General features: G+C 33.4%; 1 long non-coding RNA gene across 1 annotated transcript; it reads left to right on the top strand.

Annotated features, from left to right (window-relative positions):
* The first annotated feature begins 528 nt into the window (after positions 1-528).
* On the top strand, positions 529-5855 carry LOC138169986 (uncharacterized). Its single transcript, XR_011170498.1, has 3 exons — positions 529-618; positions 1440-1768; positions 5505-5855. It is a non-coding gene; the product is annotated as an uncharacterized lncRNA (long non-coding RNA).
* Positions 5856-19989: the final 14134 nt, after the last annotated feature.

The raw sequence follows: 19989 nt of genomic DNA, 5'->3' as shown, positions 1-19989 counted from the left end.
TCATCATCATCCTTTCCTTCTCCACTGGTAGGAGTCATCATATGCTTCCTTTTTTTCAAGGTACATGAAGATCACAGAGATGTTGTACAAATGCCCCTTGCAATCTCAGAGACTGTAGAGTTGGGCCAATGACAAATCAAACTTAAATACATTTTCAACCTGTTCCTTCTTAACTCCTTTGTTTTAGCTTCATGTGGCTGGTTAACTTCAACATTTTCCTGTCTTTGTGAGACTGAGGGAGAGCTTAAGTGTACTATAAGAGTCTCTAAAGCATTAAGGTGATAACTTTAGCAATCCCTGAACAAGATAGCAAGTTAGCTTGTGCTCCTGCTACAGATACGTGGAGACTGGTATGGAAGGGATATTCATTGAGTGCTTTAAAGTTTCATTTTCTGTATTTTGGATGCATGAGAATTTTTCTTTGCCAGAATCTCATTCCTTTTGTTAGCTGAAATTACTTGACTTCTGGCATGTAACTTCTTTGGGGGGGAAGGAGTTGGAAACTTGAAGTGGTGTGGAGAAAAATCATTAATCTACATCTTTCTGCTAAAATGTGCCAGAAATATTAAGTTTACATTTTAACAGGAGGAGGCAACACACTATGGACATGTAGGTCAGGTAAGGGAATTTTGATTGATGGAATCACATGGATTTTCATTTGAGCCATAGGGCATGCAAAGCTTCTAAATATTCAGTTTTATTAATTGAGCCAGCTATTTCTGGATGAGTCAATTCTTCCTGGAACATCATGTTGTTTGAGATAAAACATTTACTTTTTAAAGTTAGAAATATAGCACATTATTTAAGATAGAATTAGGGTAATTCCCCCTCCCTCCAAAACTTTTTTTCATTTACTATCTTATACTATGTTTGTTTCAATGAGGTTTAGTCAGTAGAAGATAAGTATAAAAATAAAATAATTCAGCAATTTCATATGGGCCCTCATATTTAGTAACACAGAAACTATTTCTTATGAATCTTCCTAGCACTGCTTCAAAATGTTGATGTTCTATTGGCCAAATGAATTTATCTAAAGCAGTGTTTTATTATATTTGAAGTACAATACCAGGTACTGAGGACAACTGATAAGAGAATAATTGCATTTCTTCTTGATAATTTCCTTCAGGGACGTTTTGCATAATGCAAACAGTCTAAATTCAAATTGCTTGTACCCTGGTGAAATACAGGTTTCACTTCTCACTTCAGTGGTCATTTAGAATATAATAAATATTTTATTTAATGTACCATTATACTATTTGTGAAACAAAATAGATTATTATGGGAAGAAAACATTTTACTGTATGCCTTATCTCACCGGTCAAATGTCTTATTAAACATTCTGTGCAGATTGTGTAAAGAGGGATTAATTTTTCAACACTTAATTACTTTAGCCAGTTGCCATCTGTTGTTTGATTTCAGACCTTTCTCTCCAACTTTAGACTCCTTGGAGTGTCTGCAAGCAAGTCAATTAGATCATGGATGTTTCCTGCTGACAAAACAACATTCTTAAGGTTCACCTATGGAACCAGAGAAATCTAGTTGAACAATTTAATAGCCAGGACACAGAGGCCTTTGTGACCTCCAAGAGATGTGCAAAGACTTTGTTTCCTAGGTTTCAGAGCACACATTTAAAATTATGTGCTGTCTAGTATCAATGAAGCAAAAAAGTCAGTTCCTTCTCTGGGACCGCAGTTTTGCATACCACTTTTGATGATAGAAGTGATAAACAAATCATATTTCATAGCTCTTTCCTGAAACAACCATTAAGGTAAGTGATGTAAATACAATTATTCTTATTTCACAGATGAAGAAAACAAATTTAAGTGTCTTTAAAGTGTATACCCAAAATGGAAGCACAAAAAATCTGTGTTAGAAAAAAAGAAAATATACACTGCTTAATACTAGGGAAAGTATATATATATATAACTTTTGACCATTTTCTGAAGAACAACAAAAAACCTTTCTTGAAATTGAGTAGGGAAGCTACATAAGTCTTTCTTCTCAAAAGAGCAATAAATATGCATTTAAAATAGAACTATCTAGTAATGACTGTGTTTCTGTGTAGCCTCAAGATTGCCATAAAGAGCAGCCAGATTTAAGGTCATAATCCAAAAAGTATGAAAACTTTAAATGTCAGGGATTATTTATGTACAGGTGTTTTCGTGTAGGCAGATTATGTGGCAATGCAAAACAATACATTTATGTGGTTGGAATGGGGTACTGAAATTTGATTTAGTTTTATCTCTTTTCTTCAGGAAGTGCAACCTCCTACTTCCATATAACTCCTAACAAATGAAGTATAAAAATTTTTAAAGTTCTACTTCAAGCAATCTGCACCTTTTCTCAATAAAGTATTGTAGTGCTTAATAATCCTTAGAGAAATACAAGTTATGCTCTTCCTGGCCAGAAGCCACATTAATACTTACAAAGAAAAGGAGGTGCAATGTAATTTTTAAGATAGTTCAAAAGATCAAAAAAGGAAAAAAAAAATTAAAATAAGTTCCTGAGGGTAATAAGAAGTAATATTTAAAGCCAATTTCATAGAGAAAAGGCATTGAAATAAAGCACCATATTAGCATAGCTGGTAAGTACAAAGTACTTTTTGCTTTCCTTCTTGACATTTTACAGAGATAGACTGTAAGAGTTATTCACTTATCTTTGTTAGATAGTATTACCCTTTCTGGTACATTTCTAAAATAACTACTAGTTAAAACTGCCTTAAGAACCTTGTAGGATGATATTATACTGAAGGAGGGAGGCAGATTTTTGAAAAATGAAAAAGAGCCCTACCTCAATGGTTCCACTGATATAGGTTCAAAAAATTAAAGCATCTAAGATGCTCCTTTAATCCTGCTAATGACCACATTTTGGAAGAGCACTGCAAAAGGAAAAAAAATAAATTTAAAAATACCTTGTTTGAGCTTAGATAAGAAAAAAATTAAAAATCTATATTTTTTTCATTTTAATGGACATATGCATTGTTTCTGTGATTTATTCTTTGATCCACTTGCTATTCATGAAATCATATTTAATTTTAAATGGTAAGCTGGTCTTTTGTTCCTCTTTCCTTTCTAAAATGCAGTGCTGTCACTGATGATAAATGATGCAGTTAACATTTCTGACATTCTACACTGTATTTTTGAAAGAAAATCACTATTTTTTGGTAAAGATATATTCTGCATTCTGTTTTTGCACTATATATATACATATATATATATATATATAGAAATATTTACACTTCATGCAAGTTCTCTTATAATAAAGTAAAATAGTTAAATAAAAGTAATAATACAGTGACCTCCTCTGAAACTGCTATATCTGAGGCACATACTCTCAACCTCCATTTAAAAAAAAATTAAGAGAAATATATTATCTCTCTTTTTACAACCTATCCTATGGAGGGGAAAATTTTTAAAATATAAATTTCATTTTTCAAATATGAATAGTCAAGCAAAACAATTCACTCAATGACAGCATAGAAAAATATGTATCATTCTGCATCCTAAAACTGTCACATTTCTGTAATGGATAGTAACATAATGTATTGGTCATCAGTCCTCTGGTATCAAGAATGTCCATGGTTTTGATGCATTTTTTAATGTTTCTAAAGCTGTTTTCTTTTGCAGAGTTTTAGTACAAAAATTGTTCTCTTGGTTATACTTTTCTCATTCTTTGTCAGTTTATAAAGTCCTCAAAATCATTTATTTTAAAATTATTGATGTTATACTATCACTTAATCTTTTGATTCTGCTGAATTCCACCTGTATTACTCTATATAAGTAATTCGATGACTCTTTAAAGTCATTTGTTTTATCACCTCTTATATCACAACAATACTCTTCTCATTAACATATTCTAACTTGTGCTACTGTCCCTCCATTGTTGAGTATTCTCTTAGTTTCTTGTACTTTGCTGTTAGTTCGATCACATTTCATACACACAAACACATATGTATATGTGTGATTATGTATGCATGTATATAAACAAAAAACCCTATTTTCTTTTAATGATTTATTTTGGATATAACACTACCAGTGGTATAGCTAGATGAAATGGACTTACACTAATTTATTTTTTGTGTGTATAACTCCAACTTGCTTTCCAGAATGATTGTCCCCTTTCACAGTTCTACCAGGAGTACACGAATGACATTCTTTTTGAACAATCACTCTAAAATTTACTGTACTCTTTTTCTGTCATTTTTGCCATTTTGATTGGTAGGAGGAACAATCCTAGAATAACTTTAATTTTCATTTAATTAAAAGTGCATTTGAAACTTTTTTTTTCAAATAAATAAAGTTATCCAGGTTTTCTTCCTTGTGAGTGACATGCTTATATTTTACAAATTATTAATATTATTATTATTGGAAATGAATCTTAGGAATGAGAACCAGTTACTGATGTATCTTATAAATGAGGTATTTATTAGAGAAAATTGCTACAGACTTTTCCGAGGTGTTTCCCTTTGAATCTTTGCTTTATTAGGTTCATTTGTATAAAACCTTAAACTTTATGCAATCAACATTATTCCTTTTGGCATCTGTGATCCTTTCTGTTCCTTATTTTTTTATAAATATTTTCTCCTATATGTATATATGATCGACACTTTAGCGGATTTTCTTTGATTTGTTTATGTTGTAACCTTTAGTAAGTAGATCACATACAATCAGAGATATATTTTGCAAAAAATATGAAGTCTTACTTTATGTTTTCCATGTTGCTATACAATTTTTACAGAAACTTTTCTTTTACTTTTTTTCAAAATAGAGTTTCCCAGTAGAGTCTTTCTCTTTGTAGAGTAGGGTAATAGATGTATTTTCTGCTCTATATTTTATACCTAATCTGTTGCATTAATTAATCTATATTTTTTTAGCCAGTAGTACATTGTTTTACTAGTTACTGCTTTGGGTATGCTTTGAGAAATGACACTTGTAGAGACTTTTTATTGACATTTATTTTCTTTGTCTCTCAGAAAATCTCAAAAATCCAAATCTCAAAAAAAAAGCAACAAATTTGCTTTGGGGAATTTGGTTATTATCTCTAAACATAGAGAGAATACTGATCAATGAATTAGAAATGCAATTAAAAATACTGAAGAACAAAAAAATTGAATATTCAATTAAATGTTTGTGTGTGTGTGTGTGTGTGTGTGTGTGTGTGTGTGTGTGCATTTGGGGTTTTGCTTGGAATGTGCTCAGATCTCCTAACATGGAAGCATCATGCTTGCCTATGTTTCCCTACCACATAGTTAAGAGTAGTCTCCTTTAATTGCCTGTTTCTGGGATGGGCCACATATTAGAAACTTTCAGACTGGAACAGTCTTGCTTTTTTTTTCCCCTTCATGGCTCTTACCTGCTGATTCCAGAAGGTAAAGACCACAAATAGTTCAGTCATAACTCGAAAGACTCTGGGAAGTGAGGCTACCTTAATCTTCTCATTCCTGTAACTTCAAGAAACAAATCTTTGATATTTGTTCTGTCTTGTCATTTGTCCTCATTCTCTAGGAGTAAAATAAAAACCTCATTGGACAAGACAGATCAGGTGAGGTGACACTGGAGCCAGGATTCCAGGAAGAATGTTGCAACCAGCTAATCCAGTATTGAAGCCCTGAAACTTCACCATGCCTCAGACTTAAATCTAGTGGGAGCTTTGAATTTATAACTGAGCACTGTGCTTGATAGGGATTAAGCTTATCCTTTTTCTTTCCACAGAGACTGAAGTGGTAGGGGGAGAGAGAATTAAGTTCCATATTCTGATATACACGTTTCTATATTTGTAATTTTACCCTTGAATAAATAATCTTGGTAAAAGCTAATGTGACTGTTCATGGTTAAATGGAACTAGAGTGCAGGCCCTCCACCTGTACATTTGGGACATACAAATGGTGGGGTTGATGCCATTGTTAAAAAAAACCTCACATACTCCAATACCCTTAACAATCCTGGAGAAACCTGGTGGACAGCTTGAATGTAACATACCAGTTGTTAAACACTGAAAGTCAGGGTAAAAAGTGTTATTAAAAATAAAAACATAAGACCATGGTTTATGCTTGAGTGGATATTTGTAAGTCATTTATATTAACTTAATTTTACAATAGGATATTAAGACCTAATGTGATAAGGTTCAAGGTTGCTACTTTGATAGCAAGAGTTAGAATTTGAACCCAGGTAATATAATTGCTAATTTAGTGTAACTTTTTTTTTGCAATTCTGCTTCTTCAATGAGTTTACTTGCAGGATATTCTATTTTGGGATTAAAACTGATTTAATTTGCTTTTGGTTGTTCACATTTCAATATTTCCCCTTTTAAATACCATTTTCTCTCATTTTATTAATCACATGAACTTGCCAATATAACTCTTTACTTTCTAATCCCCAGAAAGCCATCATTTATAACCCAAAAAGAAAGTAAAAATAAGGAGGAAAGGATGGGTGTCCTGATCCTCTCTCCAGTTTGACTCTTAAACATTTACCACTACAATTCTATATTGCTCTATAAACATTGTCTTTGTTCAGTCTCCAAGTTAATGTCTTTGCTTCTTATACTAGTTGCAATAATTTTAATTATGTACAAGATTCCTAATTTTATGTATTTGGAACCTTCTATTTTTCTTTTATGATCTATTTATTCTGTGTCTAGTTACAAAAATATTCTAGCAATACTGAAGAATGACACAACCCTCCCAATTTCCCTCTTTTTTATAGTGTTATTTTTTTACATTTACTTTTTTTATTCAAATTACATGTCTTATGGCAAAGGGTTATAGTTTTTAATATGTCATTATCTATTGACTTTAAGCATAATTTAATTTTGCCATTCATTTTAATGATGTCCATCTTATCTTGAGTTTTTCTCAAGACCCTCCTTTTAAATTTGCATAAATCTTTATCTTATGAAAAATGTTTTTGACTTCTTGAAACGAGATGATTATGGTGGAGGAAGGAGTAAATCATTTTGCTCTCCCGTATTCAACTCAGAAAAATAATAAAATAGCAACCCAGAACAAATCCTGTAACATCAGAGCCCGCAGAAAGGCAGGGTGGAGCACTCTCTTAACCTATAAACTTGGAGGAGTGACAAGGAAGTTTGGTCTCACATGGGTAAAAGAGGATCATATTTCAGGATAGGAAGCATCCCAGAAAGCTAGCAGCAAACCCCACCTCAGCAAAAAACTGGGGAGATACTGAACCCCAGGGAGGTGGATTAGGCAAATGTCCACACCAGGAACCATCGTCCCCTGCACTTACCATAGAATAGCTAGGGGAATTTGCAGACCCTAGGTCAGAGAACCACCATATGCTTTAGCACAGCCCCAGTGGTCAGGCAGCCTCCAAAGTTCAAATCTCCCTAGGCTTCATTGGAGTCCAAGGTGGGGAACAGCTGCAACTCCATATGCTTTGATACTCCAAGGGCAGTCAGGCATCCTCCGGCACTCAGCCCTCTAAATGCTTCAGCTCAAACCAGGGCAGTCAGGCATTTTCCACTGCTGGATTTCCAGGTGGTTCAGCACAGTTCAGGGCAAACAGGCATCCTCCAGAGACTAGACCTCCACATGCTTCACTGTAGCCTGGGGAAATGCAGAAAAACCATACCTGGACTCAGAACAAGCTAGACACTCCCACTAGGACACCAGCTGAACACCAGGTAAGCTCTTACCTCCCAGCACCTTAAGCCTCAGTGCACAAAGTCAGTGACCAGACCCCTGATCCCCACTACAAGAAGGTTGAGACAATGCCACCTGTGCTCCAATAGGATAGCTCAACTTTATAGTCAGGAAATATACCCACAAACATAAAAACAAATATCAGAAGTAGAACTGGTTAGGGAAAGTATATGTCTATATACATTTGCATGTATGTATGAATGTATGTATGTATATGTATATAAGTATGTATGTAAATATGTGAGGATAAGTATATGTGCATCTATATATCTATATAATATATCTGCGCTTAATTTTAGCCTGGGTGGGGTGAGGAAGACAGAAAAAGTGCAAAGTAAAAAATGTACAGCAGAAAACAAAAGAAAATTAACAAAGAAAAGATGAACAGTGGTCAATTTATTATGGAGGCTTTCTTGAAATGGAAATTTATTGCTATATATTTTGAATGCCCTCTTACATTCTGTTGTGCAAATGATATCCTTGTTTTTTTCTTTTCTAATTTTGTATTTAAGTTTATCTTTTATTCTTTTTATTACATATTTAAGTTTCGGTAATGAAAAGCAAAAAATAGTTATTTTAAAAAATAAATTAAAATCACTTGAAAAATTAACAATTTTAGCAAAGTCGAAGGATATAAAATAAACTCATATATATATATATATATATATAATCAGCTTTTCTAAATATTACTAACAAAGCCCAGCAGCAAGAGATAAATTCTATTTAACATAACTGCAGACAGTATAAAATAAGTAGGCGTCTACCTGCCGAGAAAGACCCAAGAACTATATGGACACAAACACAAAACACTTTTCACGCCAATAAAGTCAGTTATAAACACATTTAAATTATCAAGTACTCATGCATAGGCCAAACTAATATAAAAAATGACAATTCTATGTAAATTAATTTACTTATTCAGTGCTATAACAAACTCCCTAAAATTATTTTTTAGAGCTAGAAAAAATATAATAACAAAATTCATTTGGGAGAACAAAAGGTCAAGAATATCAAGAGAATTAAAGAAATGTGAAGGTAAGTGGTCTAGCCAAATCAGATTTAAAACTATATTAGAAAGCAGTGATTACCTAAACCATTTAGTACTTACTAAGAAATAGAGTGCTGTATCAGTGGAATAGTTAGGTGCCCAAAACACAGTAGTCAATCGCTATAGTAATGTTACTGTTGGATACACTGAAAGACTCTATCTTCTGTGATGAGAATTCACTAGTTGACCAAAACTTCTGGGAAAACTGGAAAATGGTATGGCAGAAACTAGACATAGACTAACACTTTTTGACAAGATAAGGTCAAAATGTATATATAATTTTGACATAAAGGGCAATACTATGTGCAAACTGGCAGGGTGAGGAATAGTTTACCTCTCAGATTTATGGAGAAAGGAAGAATTTATGACCAAACAAGAGATAGATATCATTATGAAAAGCCAAATGAATATTTTTGTGTACATTAAATTAAAAAGATTTTACACAAGCAAAACTAATACAGTCAAGATTAGAGGGGAAGGAGAAAGCTGGGAAACAATTTTTCCAGTGTCATTGTTAAAGGCTTCATTTCTAAAATAGAGTACTGAATTTTCAATAATATAAATCATTCCTTAATGGATGAATGGTCAAAGGATATAAACAGGCATTCAGATGAAGAATTTAAGCTCTCTAGTAATGTGAAAAAATACTCTAAATTACTATCATTAGACAAATTCAAATAAATAAAACCTCAGAGGGACCACCTCATACCTGTCAGATTGGCTAATATGACAAAAAAGAAAAATGACAAATGTTGGATAAGATATGGGAAAATTGGAACACTAATGCATTATTGGTGGAGTTGTAAACATATTCAAACATTCTGGAGAACAATTTGGAACAATGAACGAAGGGCTATAAAACTATACATACCTTTTGGTGCACAAGATATTCTGCTCTTGATATCACAAATAATGCAGAGGAACATAGAAAAGTGTACTTTTCAGATCTCTGGATAAAGAAAAAGTTTATGACTAAACAAGAGATGGAGATGATCACAGGAAGCAATAACAAAAAAATGTTAAAGCTTTTGAATAAATAAAATAAATGCAGGCAAAATTAGAAAGGAAAAAGTAAATAGTGAGGGATTTTTAGAATAACTTTGTATGATAAAAGGCTCTTTCTCATGTAAATGGAAAACTGAGCCAGGTTTATTTTTTAAAATAAACCCATTCCATATTTGATAAATTGTCAAATGATATGAACAGGTAGTTTTCAGAAAAAGAAATCAAAGCTATCCACAGTCACAGGAAAAAAATATTCTAAATCCATACTGATTAGAGAAATACACATTTAAACAACTTTGAGGTACTACTTCACACCTCTCAGAAGGACTAATATGACAAAAAACAAAAATGACAAAATATTGGAAAAGCTGTGGAATAATTGGGACATAAAGGCAGTGCTGGTGGAATTGTGAACTAATTCAACAATTCTAGAAGGCAATTTGGAAGTATATCCCAAGGATAATAAAATTCTACATATCTTTTGACCCAGCAATACCACTACTAGGTCTATATCCCAAAGAAACAAAAGAAAATTGAAAGGGATTTATTTTTACAAAAATATTTATAATAGCTTTTCTTGTAGTGGCAAATAATTGTAAATCTAGGCACTGCCCATGACCCAATTGTGGCACATTAATTGCGATGTCATATTATTATGCTATACAAAATGAGGAGTGGGATGGTTTCAGAAAAAAAACAAACCTGAGATGCCTTATATCAACTTATATAAAGTGAACAGAAGCAGAAAAACACTACATGCAGTAACAGCAATATTGTAAGAATGACTATGAAAGATTAAGCCATTTTGATAAAGACAGTGATCTAAGACAACTCCACAGGACCCATGCTGAAACATGCTGTTTATCTCCAGACAGAGAACTAATGTACTCTGAATGCAGATCAGGGTGTTTATTTTTACTTTCTTTGTTTTTAATTTTGTTTGTGTTTTTCTTTGTCAACATACCTAATATGGAATGATATTTTGCATGTTTTCTCATGTATAACAAAAATCAAATTATCTTCTCAAAGGGAGTAGAGAAGCAGGAGAAGGGAAAACATTTGGAAATCAAAATTTAAAATCTTGACAATTTTTACATATATTTTGGAAATATTTAACAAAATAAATAAAACATTTTAAAAATAAGTTAAGTGCTATAGGAAAAAGAATGTCGATGAGAAATACTGGAGTAATAAGTTAAAATGTCTCTTAATCTTAGGTCAACTATCCATGAGACATTTATGTGTAAATTACTGAATTGTCTAGAAATGTTTTAAGTATTTTCTTCTCTTCCCAACCATGCACACACGTGTGCGTGTGTTTGTGAGAGAGACAGAGAGAGAGTGAGAGAGGAGAGAGAGAGAGAGAGAGAGAGAGAGAGAGAGAGAGAGAGAGAGAGAGAGAGAGAGAGAGAGAGAAGCTATTGGCTTTACTTCTATCCTTTTGACTATTGAGGGTTCATTGTCCGATGCACCCTTTCTTACTTTCTATGTACCCAAATTTGTTGTTTTGAATCTTCTTGAATCTCTACCCTCTCTAACTTGATTTCATTAGCGCCCATGGGTTTATTATCACCTCTAAGTTAATGATTTCCAAAGCTATATGTCTACCCTTACACTCTCTTCTATGACCCAATTCTGTTATCACCAAATGCCTATTGAATATTTTTAACTACATGTCAGCCTCACCATGTTAAAAACAGACCTTATAAGGGTGGTGGCTAGGTGGCTCAGTGAATAGAGCACTGGTCCTGGAGTCAAGAGGACCTGAGTTCAAATCCAGCATCAGACACTTACTAGCTGTGTGACTTTGGGCAAGTCACTTAACCCCAATTGCCCTTCCATAAAGCAAAAGCAAACAAACAAAAAAACAGACTTTATCATCTTTTCCCAAAAATCCAATTCCCCTCACCAGCTTCCCTATATTTATCAATAGTGTCACCTACATTTACTATGTCAGATTTCTTCCTTAGACATTCACTCTCCATTATTATCTTTGTGTATTCTACCAGTGTAACATTTCTCAAATGATGCCTGCATTAAAATGGGCACAGGCCAAACCAAGAAGTGTGGCATGATGGGCACTAGCCAGGCAGCATCTGTCTTAACAGTTCCAATTTATTTTATTTTATTTGTCTTTATTAATTTATTTGTTTACTTTTAGTTTACAAGATTCAATTTCACAAATCCTTGAGTTTCAAATTTTCTCTCTCTCCTTCTCCCCCCCCCCCATGATGGCATACGATCAAGTATAGGATCTGCAAATACTTTCACATTACACATTAGTCAGGTTATAAAGACAGATTGTATCAGATGAAATGAAAAATGGTAAAGAGGAAACAAAACCAAACAAGAAAAAGAAAAAGATCAGGTAGTTTGCTTCAATCTGGATTCATTCTCAGTTCTTTCTCGGTGCAGTTCCAATTTATTAATCAGAGGGCAGGGTTTATATAATGAAGGTAAAGCAATTATCTCTTAGATTCCCATGAGAAATCCTGACTTGCAGGAGTTTAGGATGTGATAACCAAGCAGTGACCCAGACACAGATGCATGCAAGAGAACAAGGACATATGGATTTACCTAAGTGAACAAGGACATTAAAACACACAGATAAGGCGGCAAGGTGGTACAGTGAATAGAGCACCGGCCTGGAGTCAGGAGCACCTGAGTTCAAATCCGGTCTCAGACAGTTAACACAAAATCTAGCTGTGTGACCTTGGGCAACTCAATTAACCCCAAATTTCCCTTAAGTATTAAGATATAATATAGCATTCACAAGGAGCTGGCTTGGGAGAAATCCTGGACCAGACTCTTCCCATATATGGACTGGGTCAGAAACTGGCCCTCTATATCTCCCCATTTCTGTAAGAGTAACTTAAGAGCATGAACCTAGGTTCCCAAAGCCAGAAAAGACCAGCTGAGCATGTGAATCCCCAGAAGTGCAACAAGGTACAATATTATCAGCAAGAATGCAAATGGAAAAAAGTGAAATAATAGAGTTAAGATTATTAAATGGGTTGATCTGATTTATCCAATGAAATATCTGATTGGCTATATCTTCAGAATTAATTCTTGAAATATCATTTTGTGTAATTTGTTCAGTCATATAAGACAATTGAGTTATATTCCAGGTGAGATTACAATTTCTACAAGTAACATTACAATATAAATCCTAACCTTTAAAAGTTATGTTCATACATTTGGGTTGATAATGGTTACAAAGGCTGTGACGTGAGTCTGGTCATTACAGTAAGGCAGATACAAAGAAATAATACAGTAATCAATACAGGCAAAATATGTAAAATCATAGGCATCAAATTAAAAGGAAATAAGTTCAACAATGTTAGCAATATTATGTTGGCAATGTTCCTGGATCAATTCCAGAGCAATGATAATTTTGGATATTTTCTGTTATATTTGTAATATTTGAATCATATCAAACACCAAGAAGTTCGGGATGAATTTTGTCCCGAAAAAACATTGGAATCGGAGGTAATATATGGTAAAGGAGTTAAATAAATATATGTAAATACAGTATTAATTTTTCTAATAGATTGGTCTTATATGAAAGATTCTTATCTATATTCTGCTGTGTCTTAAAGGCTATAGAAATATTTTTTCATAATTCATTAACATATTTTGCAGTTTGGATTTATTTTTGTATAGAAATTTCAGGCACAGTGGTTGAAATTGTCAATAATATTACAAACTTTTCCCCCTTTCTTTTTAAGAAATCAGAATTTTTTAAAAAATTAGTTGGGAAAAACAAATGAAGGTTATTCAACAATTACTCTCTATCAGATATACATCGAATAAGATATACAATTAATATGCAGGTGATATTCCAATAAAATGTAGTATTGACTTATATCATCTGTAAATGGTTTACATTAGTAGAAGTAAGGAAGGCTTGAGGGGGTCAAATACATGTTGTTATAGATTACATATGAAGCAATTGAAGTGATAGGTGTATATGTCTCAGAACTTAAATCAGGAAGTAACCAGTTCAGTTTGTATTAAAGTCAGAGTGATCATAGTAAGAAACACAAATCCTGGGGTAACAAGCTTCAGTTATTTGGCTTGATACAATAAATGTTCACTTTGCCCCCATGTTGGTGTAGCATTTTTGTATAGTGGCTGCATTAGGAGACCTCTTCTTCTTTTTTCTCATGTTTTGTCTCCATGATTTCTTCTGCTGCTGCCAGAGCTCTTTTCATCTTCTGGGTAAATTGGAGTATACACCCTGACGTTTCTTCTGGGCACTCACACTTGTTGTTCCATGGCTTCTAGAAAACATAAACCTAGTCTTGCCCCCTCCCCCATTAGTGAAGGGCAGGCCCTTCCCATATCTGTGTTTGGATGACTGTCATTTGGGAAGTATGCACCTTTTCATATTTATTTACTGCCTATGTATACTAATTTTTAGAAATGTATAAAAAATTGGGGGGGGGTGTAAAGCAGTAGCTAATTGCCTTTATGATGAATTGTACCAAGTCCCTTTTTATTTTGTAAATAGGTTTAATATCTTTATTCTGTTTGTCAAGATTATAAGGGTTTTGCCTGTAATTAATATCATTTTAAAGTGATCACAGAAAGAGTGCAACAATTTGCTATTGTAGGTTGGAGCATTATCAGTTATAAATTGTTTTGGAATGCCCATTGAAGCAAAAGAATGTAACATATGGTAAAATATATTTTATATTGCTTTCCCTGTGTAAAGGGAAGCTGGAGGATTAATATATATATATATATATACATATACATATACATATACATATACATACACACACATATATACACACACAAATATATGCATACATTGAGGGTGGTTTTTAATGAAATGTCTAGCTTGTTCCCTAGTAATATGGAATTCTTTACATAGTATATGTGCATTTTGACAAAAATAAAAGTGAGATAATGTACCTCTATGAATATTTTGGGAAAAGTGGGTTGGAAAACTTGAACTTTTAATTTTAATTAACACTTGCATTATTTGATAAAGATCTCCAGGATGTGAAGAATGAGCTGTAATATGGGTTAAGTAGATCATGACTTCTATCTTATGAGAGTTTGTAATCTTAGAAATGACATTAAAAATATCTGTATTCTGTGTGTTTTTAAGTTTGGCAGTATCAACATGTGGGCACATGTACACTGAATATTTGCTATCTGACACAATATTTAAGGAAAAAGAGAAAATATCTTTTAACAGTAATATAAAGAAAAATCGGGGCGGCCAGGTAGCACAGCAAGTAAGAGCACCGGCCCCAGTGTTGAGAAGACCTGGAGATCGAATCCCAGGCTCAGACACTTAGCACCCACCCAGAAACACCTGGCCGTGTAACCTTGAGCAAGTTACTTAACCCCAATTGCTTAGGGGTGGCCAGGTGGCTCAGCGAGTATGAGTACCGGCTCCAGTGTTGGGACGACCTGGAGATTGAATCCCTGGCTCAGACACTCAGCACCACACCCAGAAATAACTGGCTGTGTAACCTTGAGCAAGTTACTTAACCCTGATTGCTTAAAAATATTAAAAAAAATCATTTAACAATAATATGATAGCAGGAAACTGCATTTTGAGCAGAAGTGAAGTGAGTATTTATAACTTTCTTAATTTTTAGAATCAATGTAGTAGTCTTTATTGATAGTTTTAAGATTTATGAATTATCACCAAACTTTTATGAAGAAATTTAATTGTAAAATTTTAAAATGAAAACTCTGTTTTATCTTAAAGCAAAAATAAAACTTATAAGATTGAGATTCATTTAAACCAAGTTGATGTAAACTCCCAAAGTATTATTACCAAAATAATTTTCTTAGTTGATTGCAGAATTTTTAGATATCATAAAGTTTTTTACTCAAAAAACATATAGTAATTGACTCTTTATATTGGCAACAATTAAGAAGCTGATCATAGTACTTATAAAAACTATTAGTCTTATAATCCCTCTAAACAATGGGAATATTATAAAGCAAGCCTTAAGATGTTTAAAAAATATCTGTATGTGTTCTAATTCTAGATGAAAACTAATATTAAATTTACCATAAAGCTAACAACAAAAGAGTTCATATCTTTTATTGACTAATTATTCTGATCACAGAAATTTTGCTATAGAAAAAACATAAGAATATGTGAATTAAAATAGTATTAAATGGTTTTATTTTAAGAAGCAATTTTTCACCAATAACAACTAATATCCAATTATATGTAAATTTTATTCCCATGGAGGGGCAGTCAGGTAGCACAGCGAGTAAGAGCACCGGCTCCAGTGTTGAGAAGACCTGGAGATCGAATCCCGGGCTCAGACACTTAGCACCTACCCAGAAACACCTGGCCTTGTAACTTTGAGCAAGTTACTTAACCCCAATTGCTTAGGGGAAGCCAGGTGGCTCAGCAAGTGAGGGCACCGGCTCCAGTGTTGGGATGACCTGGATCAAATCTGGGCTCAGATACTCAGCACCACACCCAGAAATAAATGGCTGTGTAACCTTGAGCAAGTTACTTAACCCCAATTGCTTTAAAAAAAAATTTTATTACCATGGAGCTGTAATAAACAATAAAGATTTACTAGGATTCTCCTACATAAAGAATTCCATTTAATGTTTTTTCTTTCTCAAATTTTAACATGTCCTGGTGTAAATGCCAATTGTTATAACTCTTTTTAATATTTTGCAACTTTCTTAGCAAGTTACATTCATTATTTAGGAACTACATAACTAAAACAAATTCTCTTCTCAGGCTGAATGACCTTGCCTCTAGAGATAGTTTCTTTGACAGTTTTACAAAATAAGAATAACTGAGATGGACTTTAGGGAGCTGGTTGTGATGCCCCTGCTTCACCAAATCTCATGCATACAGGAGGAATGGTTTGAATGAGAAGAATTGATCCAAATAATTTTTTTTCACCAGTCTCCTCCTTTCTACATACAGTAATCATTTAAAATTCTGATGGCCAATTTGTTTTATCTGTAATCTCCTCTTTAACTACAGGTAAAGTTGTAAATACCTGTTTTTCTATATGGCAAATATAAATATTATAAGACAGAAGTGACATAACTATTTTTACAAAAACTTTTCCTCTATCTCTTAGTTTCAACAAAAATCAGATAAAAAATTTCTTTTCTAACACTATTTCTGGCTTACAGTGATCCCACAATTTTTAAAATAAGATAATTGTTACTACAGTTTAGGAAAAACATAACCACACAATGACATTATGACATTAATTTTATTCCTAAATTATTCTTCAGCACTCTCTTTTATATTGTGATCTGGAATGAGAGGCTTTAATAAATATTTGTAAAATGTTTTCAGCTGATTAAACTTTTAGTTCAGTAGACTTCATTGCTATGTTTTTTCCTTAAAAATTTCTTTGAAAAGGAGAGCTTTTAACTCCCCCAAATTTCCAAACTTTTCCTCTCAAAACCTCTATTCACACTGTTCCTGCAAATAGTTTATGCCATTCTAAAACTCCCTACCCATGCTCCACTCTTTGCTACATGTTTAAACTTTCTTATTTTTTCTATTGTCTACTCATCCTTCTGTTGGACTTTGATTAAAGTCCCTTTAGAATCACATATACCTTATTTCTTTCTAATTCTGACTTGACACTTCACCTACATTCTTCGACTTGCCATTTACCATCGTATAATAAATATTTTTTCCCCTTTTACCTCCCTCCCTTGCAGCCTGTGGCTTTTGTTCTGGCAGGTGAGAAGAGAGAAGTGAGTGAAAGAGATAACATTCCAAGGAAAGTCCAGTTGTCCAGCTGCATATTAAACCTCATGGGGTGCCATATTACTCACTCACACTCATTCAAACATAGACACATAAAACAGATAGATAGAGAAAATGACAGGAGTGCACTCAGAAATTGCTAAATATTGTTTACAGAAATCAGACATTATATTTGGTCTAGGTAAAACTTTCTTGATTATTTTCTTTTTACCTGTTTCCAAGAAAAACAGCTGTATCACAGTGAATAGTTCAAGCCACCCCTGACACTTTCATTTCTGATGTTAAACATATCATTAATATATTCCATAGAAAAAAGGCAAAAATTGGGGAAATTCTGGAGTCCTTCCTCCATTAACCTCTTTCTCTTCTGTCTCCCTGCTGTATCCCCTATACCAAATCTACTGTCCCCTTCTGCTCTATACATTCCAAGAGCTCTTGTAATTGACTATTGGTGATAAGTAATCCTCTTTCTTTTACTATTCTTTTTTTTTATCTTAAATAACATTCTCGATCTCTACTTTCACTTTGTACCTGTCCAATTTTCTCCTGAAAGCTTTTTTTTGAGACCTGGATCATCTTTGCTTGTTTATATTTTCTACCAATCCCTATCACATACTACTGTTAGCCTGGTGAGTTTCCCTCTGTAAGTTTTTAACTTAAAAGAACATCCTACTTTTGCCTCTTACCTTTGGTTATGTTCTTACCTCTGTCCTAATCTGTTACATCAACTGTAAAATGGAGGTATATCAGCTCCTGTTTCCCCCAGTGGCTGTGAGGATGAAACGAGATAATATTTTCAAAGTGAAAAGTTATTGGCATGGTGCCTGGTACATACTAGGAGCTATAAATGTTAGCTTATTATAATTATTATCACTCTTTCATTAAATGTCGTCTTTCTCACGAAGACTTTTCTTATCCTCAAAGATCCTTCCCCTAAAATAGTCCATTTTGTTTATTTGGCATATATTTCATAAATATACATGTTGTGTTCTGTTATGAAAGGAAATTTCCTTTATGTCAGGTAGTGGTTTGTTTGTTTTTTGGCTTTTTTATTCATAGGATCTAGCAGAATGCTTGGAACGTGATAGGTACTTAATAAATTTTTGATGATTGATGATCGATTTATTATTCCAAGCATATCACATCAAGAAGGCAGCTTAATAACATAAAGCTTTAATGGTATCTATAGGGAAACAATTGGAGAGAACTGAAACAAATTTCTGAACAATAAAGAACAATAAAAAAGAAAAAAAATATTTTCCTTTGAAAAATAATCTGTCATTTCCCCTCATTTTTAGGGTTAGCTACGGCCTTTCTTCTGAAGATGAAACTGAGGAGAATAATTTTTAACAATGACATCAGTTTGTCACCTCTGCCTCATAATAGCCATTTTCAATTTATCCAATTCAGTTTGCATCCCTTGTTCAGAGAAGTACTGGAAGGTCTCTTTGTATTTCTGGGTATTTTGGGGGATCATGGGGGTTCTTTCTTAGAAAACAATGCAAATCAAGTGAAGGGGTATATACTCTTTAGGTAACAGTAGAAGTATCTTCAATATATTCAGTGATTAATTTGAATTTAAGAAATTATTTGCTTTGACATTTAGGAGGGAAAGGGTCTCCTGAAAGGTCTGCTTTTCTAAGAGTTTTTCATCTTTTTTGAACGTGCTTAGAATGCACTTTTATAGGAAGGGCAAGAAAGCCACTTTCCTTATTATTTCTTCATTTTATTTTTGCTCATATTGATAGGACTATTTCTCTGACTACACATCTGCTCTTTTCATGGAAAACATATTGCTCATTGGATGCTTTTCTGACACACTGACAACCTTTGAGTAATTGCCTCACATTTTCAGGCAAGTTGTGGGACCAACTCTGTGTATGGGAGATGCATCAGAACAGAAGGTGGTAAATGTACTTTAGCAGCACAACATGACTAGCTTGAGAGGATGCCAGGGCAATCACCAATGACTACCATAACAATGACAGTGGAGGCAAAGGTGATCATAGAATACTCTCTACCTGAAATTCACTTTGTTTTTGTGATTTTTGTCTGTGTTGTTGTTCAGTCATGTCCAGCTCTCTGTGACTAAATTTAGAGTTTTCCTGGCAAATATATTTGAGTGGTTTACCATTTCCTTTTCCACCTTATTTTCATATGAGGAACTGCGATAATAGGGTTAAGTGAATTGCCTAGAGTTACAGAACTAATAAGTGTTTGAGGACAGGTTTTAACCCATATATATGAATCTTACTGTATCTTCAATGTTTTGCTCTAATTGTTGTGGTTGCAAATGAAAATACTGTAATTAACAAATGGCACAGCTGAAGAGTCAATTTGGGCTCCCAAAATAGATGTTCTTCCTTTGTTTAAAAATATTGAAATGTTGTATTATTTCATGTAATGGCTACTTTGTTGCTTATAATTATTTATTTTTTTCAAAAACCACTGCAGTAAATTATTTCTTGGACAATGTATAATATAACATTAGTACATTACCTTCTGAACTAGGAATGAGAGCCAATGTTTCAACCGAAG

This window comes from Petaurus breviceps, unplaced genomic scaffold, assembly GCF_028583685.1.
Source record: "Petaurus breviceps papuanus isolate PSGF00001 unplaced genomic scaffold, PetGlider_PUasm1.0 38, whole genome shotgun sequence".
Classification (NCBI taxonomy): domain Eukaryota; kingdom Metazoa; phylum Chordata; class Mammalia; order Diprotodontia; family Petauridae; genus Petaurus; species Petaurus breviceps.
This window is presented reverse-complemented; position numbering and strand designations above follow the sequence as displayed.